We start from the raw sequence: 15,580 nt of genomic DNA, 5'->3' as shown, positions 1-15,580 counted from the left end.
TGATGAGCTGGCACTACCATGCTCGGGTGCTCAGTACTAGTAACTAGTGATGAGCGGGCACTACCATGTTCGGGTGCTCAATTCTCAGAACTAGTGATGAGCTGGCACTACCATGCTCGGGTGCTCAGTACTAGTAACTAGTGATGAGCGGGCACTACCATGCTCGGGTGCTCGGTACTCGTAACTAGTGATGAGCGGGCACTACCATGCTCGGGTGCTCAGTTCTCAGAACTAGTGATGAGCGGGCACTACCATGCTCAGGTGCTCAGTTCTCAGAACTAGTGATTAGCGAGTACTACCATGCTTGGGTGCTCGGTACTCGTAACTAGGGATGAGCGAACACTACCATGCTCAGGTGCTCAGTACTCGTAACTAGGGATGAGCGGGCACTACCATGCTCAGGTGCTCGGTACTCGTAACTAGGGATGAGCGAACACTACCATGCTCGGGTGCTCGGTACTCGTAACTAGTGATGAGTGAGCACTACCATGCTCTGTACTCGTAATTAGTGATGAGTGAGCACTTTAATGCTTGAGTACCCGAGTATAATGGAAGTCAATGGGAAACTCAAGCATTTTTACAGGAACTCTTCAGAAAAATGCTCAAGTTCCCCATTAACTTCCATTATACTCAGGTACTTGCGTTGCGCCCATCCAAGTATCCAACTGCTCGTTACGAGTACCAAGCACCCAAGCATGGTAGTTCTCGCTCATCACTACTTACATTTTCAATGCAGCTGACCAATCAGTCAGTGGCCCAAAAGCTGAAATGACCCATAGGTCAACTAAAACCCCTAATAAACTATTCCAGCCTATATATCTATGGGCACATACTCTACAAAGTGACTTAAGGGTGTGTGGTGGACTTTCTGACACGTATAAGGACACAAATATTAGGAGACCACCTTGCATGGTAGAACTTAATGGGCCCAACTATGATTGGTCTTTAATAGTACTGAGCTTCTCATGTGGACCAAATGGACAATTTTGGGGTCTTCTGGGCTCCATGGCTCAGAGTACAACTGCAACCAATGCACTCACTATAGTTAAACTTCGTTTGTTAAGGAATCCAGTTACAAATTTTTCATTGGAGCCAGAAACTTGAATACCTCTCCTTTGAAGGGAGTATACGGTGCCGAATGTAGGCACTGTCTCAGAGCTGTCTTGGTGTCTCCTCAGGCTATGTGCCCACGCTAGAATGTCCCTGTGGATTTTTTTGCCTGAAAATCCGCGACTTTCGCGGCAAATCCGCACCCGCGGATTTGCCGCGGATTTACCGTGGATTTGCCGCGGATTTTGATGCGGATTTTTTTTTTTTTTCCCCATTCAAAGCCAAAAATCCGCACCAAATCTGCACCAAACAATTGACATGCTGCAGATTTTTCCGGATCAAAATCCGCGGCAAATCCGCCGCGGAAAAATCCGCAGCATGGGCACAGCATTTCCAAAATGCCATTGAAATGGCTTGGAAGTGCTGCTGCTGCAGATTTTCGGCAAATCCGCGGTAAATCCGCGGTAAATCCTGTAGCGTGGGCACATAGTCTTAGAGCCGTGTGAATGAGGTTATGGGTTATTACGGCCCTCAAACATTTTAGCACACTTCTTCATGTAATAAAACCAGTCCTGGCTCATAAGACCATTATCGTGTCTCGTCTGGCCTTCCCTGGGTGAAAAATTCACAAACCAATTTGTTCCATATGACACAATAATCCTACATTAAGTGTCAAGACATATCCTGAAGCGTGAAGGATTACACAATCTTTCTTAAAAATACACCCCCGCATCTCATAAAAGTAATCTCAATGTATCAGTATTTGGTATTAACTGGGCTCTAACTAATAAATCCTCAGACAATATAAACTCTTAGCGTGCTCAATGGGATGACAGAATGGCCCAATGGGATTATTACGCTGAAATAATTTAGGGAGGATTTTCTGAGCGTCGTAAACGACATGTCTATCCCATAAAATCAAGGGGCAGATTAATCAAAACTGTCTCTGTTGTCCATAGCAACCATTCACAGCACAGCTTTCATTTTAGAAAGGCCGTTTCAAAAATGAAAGCTGAGCTTTGATTGGTTGAGATAAGCAACAAAGGCAGTTTTTTGTTTGAGGGGCCTGAATAAAAACTAGTTGAGATGAAAAATAGAGTATTTGTCCGTTGCAACCAATATGTTCATATTTAACCTCAAAGCTGGGTATCTGAATGGTTGCTATGGGTAGCAATGGCTGCATCGGGCAAAGGAGGAAATCAAAATAGGGCCGAAAAAAGAAAACTGCTGTTCCCATAGCAATATCAGTTTTCAAAAGTACAGACTTCTGATGAGTAGACATGAGAGGACACAAGTGATAGTGGGGGTGCCAAGAGTTTGTATTGATTGCCTTTCTTAGGGGTAGGCCATGAACTTTATAGTCCTAGAGAACACCTTTTTGCCATAGTCATCCCAATGCATTCTTTCCCCAGAAATTTTCCAAAACATAGTAAAATTGTTGAGTTTTTAAGACATTTTTTGGAAAATCAATGCCAAAATCGCCAATGTCTAAACACTGTACTTCCTTGTGTCACCTCCTTACAGCTCCATGGTGTGGATGTCAAGGGAGAAATTTGGGTAAGACTGCTAATGGAGTCTTTGTTCCGGGGGGACATAGTGTCCAATACATTTGTACGAAATCCTACAAAAAAACCACTTCTATAAACCTCTGTATGAAACCGGTGGCATGAGGGGGTTCATTCCGGTCCTACGAAATGGTATGGGCGCAGTGTCACAGCTCGCAGCCCGCCTGTATGTATGAAGCCTATGTGCAGACCATACTTTCCCACATTCCTTAATTACCAATCTATGTGAAAAAGACTAATGAATGTGGATGAGTTCTTAATTTAAGTTTATTTGTCTGTTTCTAAAAGTGGAAAGAGAAGCCGTCTTAATTACACTTATAACCTAATTTCAGGAAGTAAACCATAATAACCTGTGGTGGACGGCCGTAATCTGATTCTCTTCCCAATGGCAGGATCATTACTGAACTGTTACCAGCTGTTACAAGTAGGGACGCCGGCAACAAGAGGATACGTTTTATGAGACTTTCTAAGAGGTACTCTCGTTAGGTCAAAAGTTTTCAATATTTGTTCTTATGTTATACCCTGGCAATGCTTTTAGGGGTTTTTTTCATTGTTTTTTTTAATCTGTCATACAGTTCCAGAGATATGGGACTTTTTATTTAGTGGTAATTTTTTTGATCTTTACCAAAGGGGTGTGGTTCACAGCGTAATAATGCAGAGAATAAGGCAGAATCCAGTGAACCACGCCCTCTTGGAAAATATCCTAGCTCTAAATAAAATGTCTAGTCTTTCGGAAACTGTAGGAAAAAAAAAACTGGGCAAGTTTGATCTAGAGCAATTTTTAAGTTCTTCAGTCATCCTCTAATTTCAAGTTTACTCTTAAGGCCCCCATATATATTAGATTAAAGTATTGAAAATGAATGATTTATTTATTATTTTTGTTTAGTTAACCTTCGTCAGGCTGCATAATTTTACAACGTTACAGCGACCCCTTATCTCGGAAGGGGGTGGAGATATTTTATTGAAATTTGAAGGCCAATATATTCTGCAACACTTTACAGATGTGATCATCAGGTTCCCCATTGGGACTCACAATCTAAATTCTTCATCAGTATGGTTTTAGAGTGTGCGAAAAAACCCAGAGGAAACCCAAGCAAACATTGGGAGAACAATACAAACTACAGGCTGATGTTGTCACCGGTGGGATTTTAACCAAAATGATCGTTTGTCGGGAAAAACTTAAGAACGAACTATAGCTTCAGCCCACCAATCACAAATTGTAATTGTTTGACATGAAGTAGGCCTTCTTTGAAAAATTGACAAACTTAATTTTCTGGGAATATTCTTTCAACAAAACCCTGCCCCTTTCGAACCAAAAGTCCCAAAAAACTGTGGGGCAGATATCAATTACAAGCCCTCATAGACGTTAAACTAAAGCTTGCTACACCTGCCAATATCAGAGGGATCAGCCGACCGACATCTAGGGTGTTTGGGGGCCTCCCAATACTCCCAAGATAGATGATGTTAGGGGAGATAATGTTTGGAAAGTTTGAATTTTAGCTCCCAACCATTTTACTCTTCATCCAGAATGTTCTCCGCGCTCACCACCAGTGAGCCCTTATATACAGGATTCCAGGATACTCTGTAAAAGAGCCCAGGCCGCTCTGTAGCATGTAAAAAAACCTTTATAATACTCACCTATGGGGAAGTCCGCTCCGATGTGTGTCTCGGTCCGGTACCTCCTCCATCTTGTGGGATCACCATACACCTGCCCTGCCCCATGTGCATGACGCATCCTGCGTCATTCCCACAGAGGCCTCCATTACGCTCCTGTGCATGTGCACTTTGATCTGCCCGGCTGATGGCAGACTAAAGTACTGTAGTGCGCATGCACGGGCATTCTTTGACCTTTCCTCGCGCCTTTGCATTACAGTTCTTTGCTCTGCCCTCTGCCGGGCAGATTAAAGTGCGCATATACAGGAGAGGAGACCTCTGTGGGAATGACGTAGGACGTGTCATTCAGACGGGGCTGGGCAGGAGGACAGTCATCGCACAAGATGGAGGAGACGCCGGACCGAGAGCAGCGACACCCACCCATCGGACCGGACCACCCCTTAGGTGAGTATTATAAAGGTGATTTACGTTATATAGAGCGGCCTGGTCTCTTATATACAGTATTCTGGAATGCTGTATATAAGAGCTCACTAATGGTGGCCACAGCTCAAAGGAAAAATCCTGCTGACAGGTTCCCTTTACAAACAAATGAGCACTTGGCCGAGCCAAACATTCATGTGTACTAGGGAGTTGGGAGAGATAGTTAATGGTCAATTGAGTGCTCGACAGTCATATGTGTATGCTCATATTATGTTTTAAAGTATATTGCTGTTTTAATGATCATTTAATGAACAATGCTAATGCTGACACTGGCCATACATGTCCAGTGACACCGGGTGAACGATCTTTTGGGGCATATTCTTTCAACGAAAGCTCGTTGGAGGACAATAGGTCTTTCATTGAAAGAATATTCTCCAAAAGATCGGTCGTTCACCTTTTGATCGGAAAAACCCCCAAACAAGGCCAATTTGATTTTAATCAATGACAGTTTGCTAGTGGTCGGCTAAAACAATAGTCTGTTCTTATGTACGAATGATTGTTTTGGTTGAAATCGTTCATTTTCATCAACTTTAATCAAATGTATATAGGGGCCTTTAATTCTACATGAGTCTAAGAAAAATAACTCGTAATTAATATATACGATACTACAACTTCTATGGTGCTATCATCCCACGTTTAATGTCAAGGGGCCCCATACATGATACATAGCTGTTCACCAAACGATGGTTGGACCTAGTGATGTACTGAGCTACGAAGGGCCCACCTCAGCTAGCCTCATTCAATCATTTATCTGTTTCTATGCAATAATGCACCAGGTAGTTTGTTGAGGGATTGGTGAGATGCTTCTGTTTTCTGAACGTAGTGAATAATGTAATGGGGCCCAACCCTGCTCATATTGGTGGGGTAAGTTGCTCACTCCAGCACAGGGGCCCACCGGAGGATTCCCGTTCCTCTGTGGGCCGGTCCGAGTCTGGTTGGACCGATCGATCGGCCAGCAACTATCTCTTCTTACTCATCTACACACAGGAACATTCAAGCCTGCTTTACACGAGACGATAGAATGTGCGATAGCACAATCGATTGTATCCGCCCCCGTCGTTTTTGCGTCACGGGCAATTAGTTGCCCATGGCGCTCAAATTCGTTTACCCACCGTCACACATACTTACCTTCCGGACAGCAGGCGGCCAATAGAAGCGGAGGGGCGGAGATGAGCGGGATGTAAACATCCCGCCCACCTCCTTCCTTCCATTAAGCTGTCGGGTGCCGCGGGAGGCAGGTAAAGCTGCTGTTCATCGTTCCCGTGGTGTCACACGGAGCAACGTGTGATGCCACGTCAACGATGAACAATTACCACCATTTTAATTAAACAATGTTATGAAACCTAGCGACGAGTACACGACTCACGATTTGTGAGCGTTACTGCGTCGCTAGGAGGTGTCACATGAGACGACGTCGTGCGGTATGCCGGATGTGCGTCACGAAAACCGTGACCCCGACGACATATCGCACAATCTATCGCCTCGTGTAAAGCCCGCTTTACTCTGCCAAGTGCTCCTGTCTTCTCTATGAAAGAGCCAATACCAGACTTATTTGGCGGCGGCTTATCTTGCCAAAATCAAAGGGATCAGCAGTCCAAAATCGGACTCTCTCCGGCCATCATCTGTCTTTGATGAACTGTTGTGCAATGATAAAACAATATTCAGACTAAATAAAGAAGAAACTGAGACATTGATGAGAAGACAAGTTTATTATTATTTTTATTATTGTTTGGGCACAGAGGTGACATTATACAATAGTAAGGGAAATCATCATATCGCGCATGATTTTCCAGAAGCACGCTGTAGAGCAGGAGAGCTGATTAGATTGATATATAGTTTTATTGGGAATGAGTCAGTATAACTCATATTTTAGGTACATAAATCCTTGCAAAATTCTAGGCTGAAAAGTCTAATGAACGATTCTACGCAGTGAGTAACAGCTATTTCTGTATGCACTTATTTAGATTAAAGGGGTTGTCCGTTACTTTTACATTGATGGTGCATCCTTCAAATAGGTCTTCAAAGTCTGATCTGCTGGGGTCCGACACCCAGCACCCCCGCTGACCAGCTGTTTGTGGTGCCGTTGCCGCCAGCTAGACATGCTCAGTTCTGGAGCTGCCGCGACTTCTGATAGTGGTTGCGACTGGTTACTACAAATCCGCCTCCCATTCAAATGAATAGAAAGCAGATATGCAGTACATGGCCGCTATGAGAAGACGGGGCAGCTCCGGAACTGAGCATTTCCAGCCACCGTCACCGAGAACAGCTGATCAGTGGGGAGAGATCAGACATTGATGACCTAAGCCATCAATGTAAAAGTAGTGAACAACCTCTTTAAGCAATGGCTGTGACTCCTAAGCCCAGGTTGACCAGGAATTTAAATTAATAAATTATATGTTATACTAAATTTTTCCTTATTGATCTTTTTGATCTGCTCCTTCTGTACTATAACATGATATCCACAAATAAATTAGCGTCTGTAACGTCACATGTTTCTTTGATGGTAAAATGCAAATTTTGGGAATACCCAAATTCTTGAAACCAATCATCTTTAAAGAAGACTTAAAAAAAATCTATTTTTTTTCACCTTTTTTCCTGAATCTGGTGTTGCTTTTCTTTTGTTGCTGTTGTTCTCTATCTTCCTGAAATATGGCCCCCTCTTCTAGTTCTTTTTCCCATCTGAGGGTTAGACTGGAGTCACATTTGTGAGTGACTCAAGTGTAATATACGTACTCGAGTCTCGCATTGTATCACCCGACACGGCCTGCTGCTCTCGGGGCAGGAGTGTCTCAGCTGCATAGAAATACATGCAGCCAACCCGCTCCTGTCCAGAGAGTGTGTGGCCGTGCTGGATGATACAATGCGAGACTCACACGTATTACATGTGAGTCACTCGCAAGTGTGACTTCGGCCTTACAAGAATGCTCAAATTGAGGACCACACCCATTTGGCTAAAAATACCTTTTTGTACAGGGAAGAGGAGGCCATATCTCCAGAATGGAGAGGTGCAGGAACAAAAGGAAAACAACGCCGGATTCAGGAGAACAGCAGCATTTACACCAGGTTAACCAAAAAACATACTAAAGCAAGTGACAGGTCCTCTTTAAAGATCATGACTTCATCATTTCTGACAACTAATCAATTAATTGGTGGGATGAAGAGACCAATATAGTTTTCCGCTGTACATTCTCTTTTTGTACGTTAGTTACAGGAACCGTTAGAATCCAGTGAGAGGTTTCGGAGGTAGGGCTGATTTCCATGATTATTTTAGATGAATTTTACTCTGCTCTTCAACTACACTGCCATCTAGGGGTGCAAGAAACAAACTACAAATAATCTGTAAAAAAAAAAATATCCTTTGTCCTTCTTGCTTTTTATGTTCTTACAAACACAGCAAATCTGTTATGTTTGTTAATTTCCGTAGGTAACTTCAGGCAAACCTCTTGTCGCTTCAAATCCTATAGCATTTTAGAAGGAAGAATAAAAAGCCCGTTAAGTAAAGAACACAGGAGCACGTACAATACAGAAGACACAAAGGGGATCTGTTTATGTTCTGCTACCCAGCGTGCAATGATTTCCTATTTACAGCCGATGAATAATACACAGCTGTATGCGCACAGAACGTCGAGATGGAGTATCGAAAATGCAAGTTAGTATTACTTGGCGTACCGTGCGCAAATTATAGCCACTTTCATACTGCGCGATGTTAAATTACATGGCTATTGTGGTTATTTCAGAAGCGTCCAACCCCTGATGTATTTCCACTCTGAAATGGTAGTGTACGTGTTGAGTCACCCATCGGTGTCGAGGAGAGGAGGGAATCCCTGGGAAAGTGAAGACAAAGGCCCTTTCATGTCTATAAAACATTCTGCTGCACATATTGAGATAGCCGATGTTCTGGAACGAGCTGTACCAATGTGGGTGACTCACATTAAGAATCAGGAACAGAAGTGATCAAACGTCTGCAGAGTTCGTAGCTGGCTGCCAGCCGTCTATAGTAATGAATCTGTGAGTTATTAGTTTTTGAAAAAAATGGAACTTTGTCCATCTCTGACCATAGCTAGTCCAAAATATGGGTATCTTAGAAGTAAATATAGTTAGTGTAACGTTTGCCGGAGTTGAGCAGGAGTGGACCCACTGGACCACAGTGGGGACCCGGGCTTACCCTGATGTGAATGGGGCTTAACTAAGCACTATCCGGGTATACGCCAAAGCCTCAGATGATGGGCATGGCTTACGGTGGACATCAGGTGCCACTCCCAGGGCAGTGTTCGGGGCTTGGTTACCAGTGGACACCAGGTGCCACTCCCAGGGCAGTGTCCGAGGCTTGGCTGCCAGTGGACACCAGGTGGCACTCCCAGGCCAGTGTCCAGGGCTTGGCTGCCAGTGGACATCAGGTGCCACTCCCAGGGCAGTTAGGAATAACGTTTGGAACACCATTCTAAGTCCGAACTGGGTGCAAAAACCTAAAAAAACATCACTATGGGGAGATAAGGTATGCACACCAGTGACTATGTAAGGGGAATACATGAAATAGCAGAAACTGCTGTGTGAATACTGACTTGAAAAATCCAATAGCTATATGCAAGAGTGAATATGTGAAAAATGGAATCTGCATTACTGCCATGAACATATGAATCAAGAGAAATTTAGCTACTGAATTGATCAATGCAATAGAGCCCCAACACTACGCCAAAGTGATGTTTTTTTTAGGTTTTTGCACCCAGTTCGGACTTAGAATGGTGTTCCAAACATTATTCCTATTTGTTACTATTTTTTCGTTTGTGAACCCTCCCCAACCACACCTATTGCCAATCCATATCATACGCATAAATAGCCTGGGTCTCAGCTTCCCATACACGGTAAGTTTTTTAACTGCATGAGAGGACACACACAAGCTAGGGACCCCAACGTAGAGAAATACTTTGGCGTAGTGTTGGGGCTCTATTGCATTGATCAATTCAGTAGCTAAATTTCTCTTGATTCATATGTTCATGGCAGTAATGCAGATTCCATTTTTCACATATTCACTCTTGCATATAGCTATTGGATTTTTCAAGTCAGTATTCACACAGCAGTTTCTGCTATTTCATGTATTCCCCTTACATTGTCACTGGTGTGCATACCTTATCTCCCCATACTCCCAGGGCAGTGTCCGGGGCTTGGCTGCCAGTGGATGCCAGGTGCTGCTCCCAGGGCAGTGTCCAGGACTGTGGCAGCTGACCTCCCAGGGCAGGGTCGGACACAGGTACAGTCTCTAGTGACAGTGGGTGCAGGCAGGACGGCTAATGCAGACAGATACAGAGGACATGGCAGATACTGATAGGTATGGGAAGACAGGCACAGGGACAAGTAACAGGCATAGGTACAGGTAGCGGGTACGGGTCAAATGGCACTTGATAACTAGCAAGCAGGCAAAACACTAAACTAACTGAAAGTTTCGCTCAAGCACCTTCCCTAGTGGGAGGTTGTCTAAGTACATAGGCTAAGAGGCATTTCCAGGTAAAAGGGTGCTGTCACTTTTAAAGCAGGGAAGGCGCACGTGCGCCCTAAGCGCACTCCCGGGGGACCAGTGCGGTGTGCGCAGGCCTAGGGAGCAGGAGGCAGCAGGAGCACACGTAAATGGCTGTGGAGACGCAGAGGAGGGTGCAGGCCGGCCACGGCAATAAGTATGTCGGCATCCCTGCTACAGGGACACTGGCATTACAGTTAGACCACCAACTGTATGTACATGTGTACTATAGGTTCTCTAAGCCACCCGTGGTTAGGACGCTGCAAAATTTTAAACAGTAAAAATATATGAACACAAGAGGCAGTTGGGGGGCTGGGATGAAGCCAAAGACCCTACCTACAGTTCCACCCCCAAGAACGAACAGTTTATTGTACCAAAACTTGTAATGATTATTAAAGAGCAACCAGGCTGTGGATTTCGATACTAGAGGTAATTAAATATATCAGTAGAGCAGCACCTTATACTCGTACCTTTAGTTTAATATGTCTGATCCTGATGACAGGTTCTCTTTATGAAAGTGATATTTGGAGCTTTGACAGCTCCTCTGTTATTAACATAAGGAAAACCTAAATGTATCCTTGATATTATATCAGATAGAGATATTCACAGAATTGTCACTGCTCACATGCCTCCTGATGTCTCTTTGAGGGAAGATTTTCCAAGATGTTATTTTTTCACGCAGTTACATTATCAGAAAATCTGGATAAAAAATGCAACAGATTGATTTCCAAGACATCCTGGCATAGTGAGGAACAATTTTTCTAATCCTTCTGGTTGTTTCCTTGCCATTGTGTTCTTGTACTTCTTAGAATGCAATGCCCGCACTCTTGGAGCACCTGCTCTCTTATTTTTTATTTTTATTTTTATTTTTTTTTAATTGCGCCACCTAGTGGTCAATATATACTATGTCTATTGAGAATTTTAATGCCACTCGTTCCCTAAAAAAATAAAATAATTACTATTATTATATTTATTGCACCATGTGATCTGGATTACAATAGACTGGTAAATGGGACAAAAGGGCACAAGATGCAGAAGAGTTCATGGCTTACACAGAAGAATGGTTTACATATAGATAGATGGATAGATAGATCGATATTAGGTTGATAGACAGACAGACAGATTAATAGATAGTCCCCACCCAGGATGTGCCTCCATTCAACCCTCCTACAGTCCACACCCTGGATGTGCCGCCATTCATCATTCCTACAGTCCCCACCCAGGATGTGCCCCCATTCATCGTTCCTATAGTCCCCAACCAGGATGTGCCCCCATTCATCCTTCCTACAGTCCCCACCTAGGATGTGCCCCCATTTATCGTTCCTACAGTCCACACCCAGGATGTGCCCCCATTCATCGTTCCTACAGTCCACACCCAGGATGTGCCCCCATTCATCGTTCCTACAGTCCACACCCAGGATGTGCCCCCATTCATCGTTTCTACAGTCCACACCCAGGATGTGCCCCCATTCATCGTTTCTACAGTCCACACCCAGGATGTGCCCCCATTCATCGTTTCTACAGTCGCCACCCAGGATGTGCCCCCATTCATCGTTCCTATAGTCCCCACCAAGGATGTGCCCCCATTCATCGTTCCTACAGTCCACACCCAGGATGTGCCCCCATTCATCGTTTCTACAGTCCACACCCAGGATGTGCCCCCATTCATCGTTCCTACAGTCCACACCCAGGATGTACCCCCATTCATCGTTCCTACAGTCCACACCCAGGATGTGCCCCCATTCATCGTTTCTACAGTCCACACCCAGGATGTACCCCCATTCATCGTTCCTATAGTCCACACCCAGGATGTGCCCCCATTCATCGTTCCTATAGTCCACACCCAGGATGTGCCCCCATTCATCGTTTCTACAGTCGCCACCCAGGATGTGCCCCATTCATCGTTCCTATAGTCCACACCCAGGATGTGCCCCCATTCATCGTTTCTACAGTCGCCACCCAGGATGTGCCCCATTCATCGTTCCTATAGTCCACACCCAGGATGTGCCCCCATTCATCGTTTCTACAGTCGCCACCCAGGATGTGCCCCATTCATCGTTCCTATAGTCCACACCCAGGATGTGCCCCCATTCATCATTCCTACAGTTCACACTCTAGATGTGCCCCATTGGGCGGCACGGTGGCTCAGTGGTTAGCACTGCAGTCTTGCAGCGCTGGGGTCCTGGGTTCAAATCCCACGAAGGACACCATCTGCAAGGAGTTTGTATGTTCTCCCCGTGTTTGAGTGGGTTTCCTCCGATTTCTCCGGTTTCCTCCCACACTCCAAAGACATACAGATAGGGACTCTAGATTGTGAGCCCCAATGGGGATAGTGTTGTCAATGTATGTAAAGCGCTGTGGAATTAATAGCGCTATATAAATGAATAAAATTATTATTATTATTATTATTATTATTCCTTGTTCCTACAGACCCCACCCAGGATGTGCACCCATCCAACCCTCCTACAGTCCCCATCCAGGATGTGCCCTCACCCATCCTTTCTACAGTCCCTGCCCATCATCCCCACAGTCCCAATTGTACACTTGCTTTGACAAAACTAATGTGTATTTGTTCCTGTCAATAAAACTTATTTGATTTGATAGATAGATAGATAGATAGATAGATAGAGGGATAGATAGATAGAGGGATAGATAGATAGCTAATGGGATAGATAGATAGATAGATAGATAGATAGATAGATAGATAGATAGATAGATAGATAGATAGAGGGATAGATAGATAGAGGGATAGATAGATAGAGGGATAGATAGATAGCTAATGGGATAGATAGATAGATAGATAGATAGATAGATAGATAGAGGGATAGATAGATAGCTAATGGGATAGATAGATAGATAGATAGATAGATAGATAGATAATGGATAGATAGATGGATAGATAGATGGATAGATAGATAGATAGATAGATGGATAGATAGATAGATAGAGAGATAGAGAGATAGATAGAGGGATAGATAGATAGAGAGATAGATAGATAGATAGAGAGATAGAGAGATAGATAGATAGATAGATAGGTAGATAGATAGATAGATAGATAGATATGACATTCATGCTTCAAGTAAGGGCGGTGATGTCTGAACTGGCCACAGATGTCCTCGTCATGACCCATAATTACCAGGCCCATATTTGCTTATCAGGTTGTTGCATGTCAGGTGAAGCGACCTGCAGCCGGTCCAGACCTCATCGTCTTCCGCACTTGAAGAGTGAATGTGAACCAAGGCTAAGCTGCTGCATTACAGCATGTTACATAATGACTTACTGCTGAAGCACTGGAGTATAGAGTCATTAGACTTATTTCCATAAACCATACAGAGGGAGTACTGGAGCTCGTTGCTTTAGTAACAGCCGCAGGCATTGAACAAGTATTATAGCGATAGCTGTACTGCCATGCACTGTAACATGTCTGGAGCCACAGAAAGTGAGGACAAACTGCGCAGAAAGCTAAATGTGCACTCTGCTCTGTCGGATGATATGGGATTCTTAATGCCATTTTGAGATCCACCATTAGCTTTATGCTTTATGTCAGCTTCCATAGAAATAACATACTGCGGGCAGATCACTCTCACAACTATCTTATACCAAAGGGTTCGCGTAACCGTAAAGCTAAGGCAGTATTCAGACCCTTCAGTGTTTCATTAGTGGAAATAATGAGATTTAGATTAGTTGAATCAGTAATTCGTCTTGCACTGGACTTGGAGCTTCAAAGACTTTCGACTATAGTTGAGCGGATCGGTCATAATCCGGGTCCGTCGGATCCGGATCGGGTTGCCGCCGAAGTCCGGATCCGATCTGGAATCCGCGGCCATGTAAACCAATGGGGAGCCGGATCCGGGACGAGAGAGAGAGAGAGGAGAGAGAGAGAGAGGAGAGAGAGAGAGAGGAGAAAGAGAGAGAGGAGAGAGAGGGGAGAGGGGAGAGGGGAGAGAGAGAGAGGAGAGAGAGAGAGAGGAGAAAGAGAGAGAGGAGAGAGAGAGAGGAGAGAGAGAGAGAGAGGAGAAAGAGAGAGAGGAGAAAGAGAGAGAGAGAGAAAAAAAAAAAACGGATCCGGATCATGCACCCTGAATCCCGGGTACTGGTCAGACTCGGATCGAACGCTCAAACCGTGCGGATCCGGATTTTGCGGATCCGGGTCCGCTCAACACTACTTTCGACCAAAGAAGGGTGCCGAAAAGCGCTCCTGAATTGTCCCATTGACCTTTGCAGACCAGTGTTCAGCCCAAGTTCTGTCCATCTACTTGCATGTGACAGCTGTACATGAGAATATTGCTTGCACGACTTTCCTTTATGAGGCTGATCCTCTCCTCTATGGCTAAATTCACATCTGCAGTAATCATCGGAACAGATCCAGCAGCGATCTGTGGACAAATCACAGTTGTGCAGATACAACATATTTGTCCGGCTGAAAAAAAAAAACAAAAACTGATTTGAACTGTATCCGTTTTTTTTGAACATCGAAGTCTATGGAAAATGGATCGGTTAAATTACCATCCGTTATCTTCCATTCAATACTGATCCAATAAGCAAAAAGGGATCCTTTTCAAATGAAAGAAAAACAGATGGCTATTTAATGGATCCATTTTCCTTAGACTTCAATGTATATAAAAAAAACGGATCCAGTTGAAATCAGTTCTTTTTTGCTCTTTCTTTGCCGGAGTTCACATGCCCAGTAATCATCCGTTAGAACGGATCCATTGGCAAAAATGTTGTGCAAACACGAAAAAAAATTGATTTTTGGAGGATCCGTATTTTTTTTGGAGTCTATGAAAAACGGATCCGTTAACTGATTGCTATTTATCTTTCATTTGAAACTGATCCGGTAAGAAAAAAAAGGATCCTTTACAAAAAAAAAACAGATGGCTAAATCCGTTCTCCATAGACTTCCATGTTAAAAAAATGGATCCTGCAAAACTCAATTTATTCAAAACGGACAACAAAGTTGTGTTTGTCCAACTTTTTTGCCAACGGATCTGTTCTTATGGATTATTATTGCATATTACTACTGCATATACTCAGCCTAACATTAGCAATAGTTGGGGAGGCAACACAAAAGGAGACGGACAGAGGGGGCCAGTCCTGTTGCCCCATGATGGCAGGCATCAGCCTTTCAGCCAAAGACATTATAGGGTACAGCAGATCCCATCTAATATGGTAAATTTCACTGACATATTGAATGTCTACAGCCAGCTGACTGCAGTATGAGATCTAACCCCAACAATAGCTGATAGAGTGCAGTAATTGTAAATTAGTGATGATAGCGGCCAACATAATGAACACAATTACCTATATACATATATATAAATCAATGACTAACTATATGCTTCCAATAATTACAAAGAGT

At 43.9% G+C, this 15,580-nt stretch overlaps 1 protein-coding gene across 1 annotated transcript in view; it reads right to left on the bottom strand.

Annotated features, from left to right (window-relative positions):
- HUNK (hormonally up-regulated Neu-associated kinase) overlaps positions 1 to 15,580 on the bottom strand; it is an 89,156-nt gene that overhangs the window by 71,242 nt on the left and 2,334 nt on the right. The gene's annotated exons all lie outside the window — the stretch shown is intronic.

The sequence above is a fragment of the Anomaloglossus baeobatrachus genome, chromosome 2, assembly GCF_048569485.1.
Source record: "Anomaloglossus baeobatrachus isolate aAnoBae1 chromosome 2, aAnoBae1.hap1, whole genome shotgun sequence".
Lineage (NCBI taxonomy): Eukaryota > Metazoa > Chordata > Amphibia > Anura > Aromobatidae > Anomaloglossus > Anomaloglossus baeobatrachus.
This window is presented reverse-complemented; position numbering and strand designations above follow the sequence as displayed.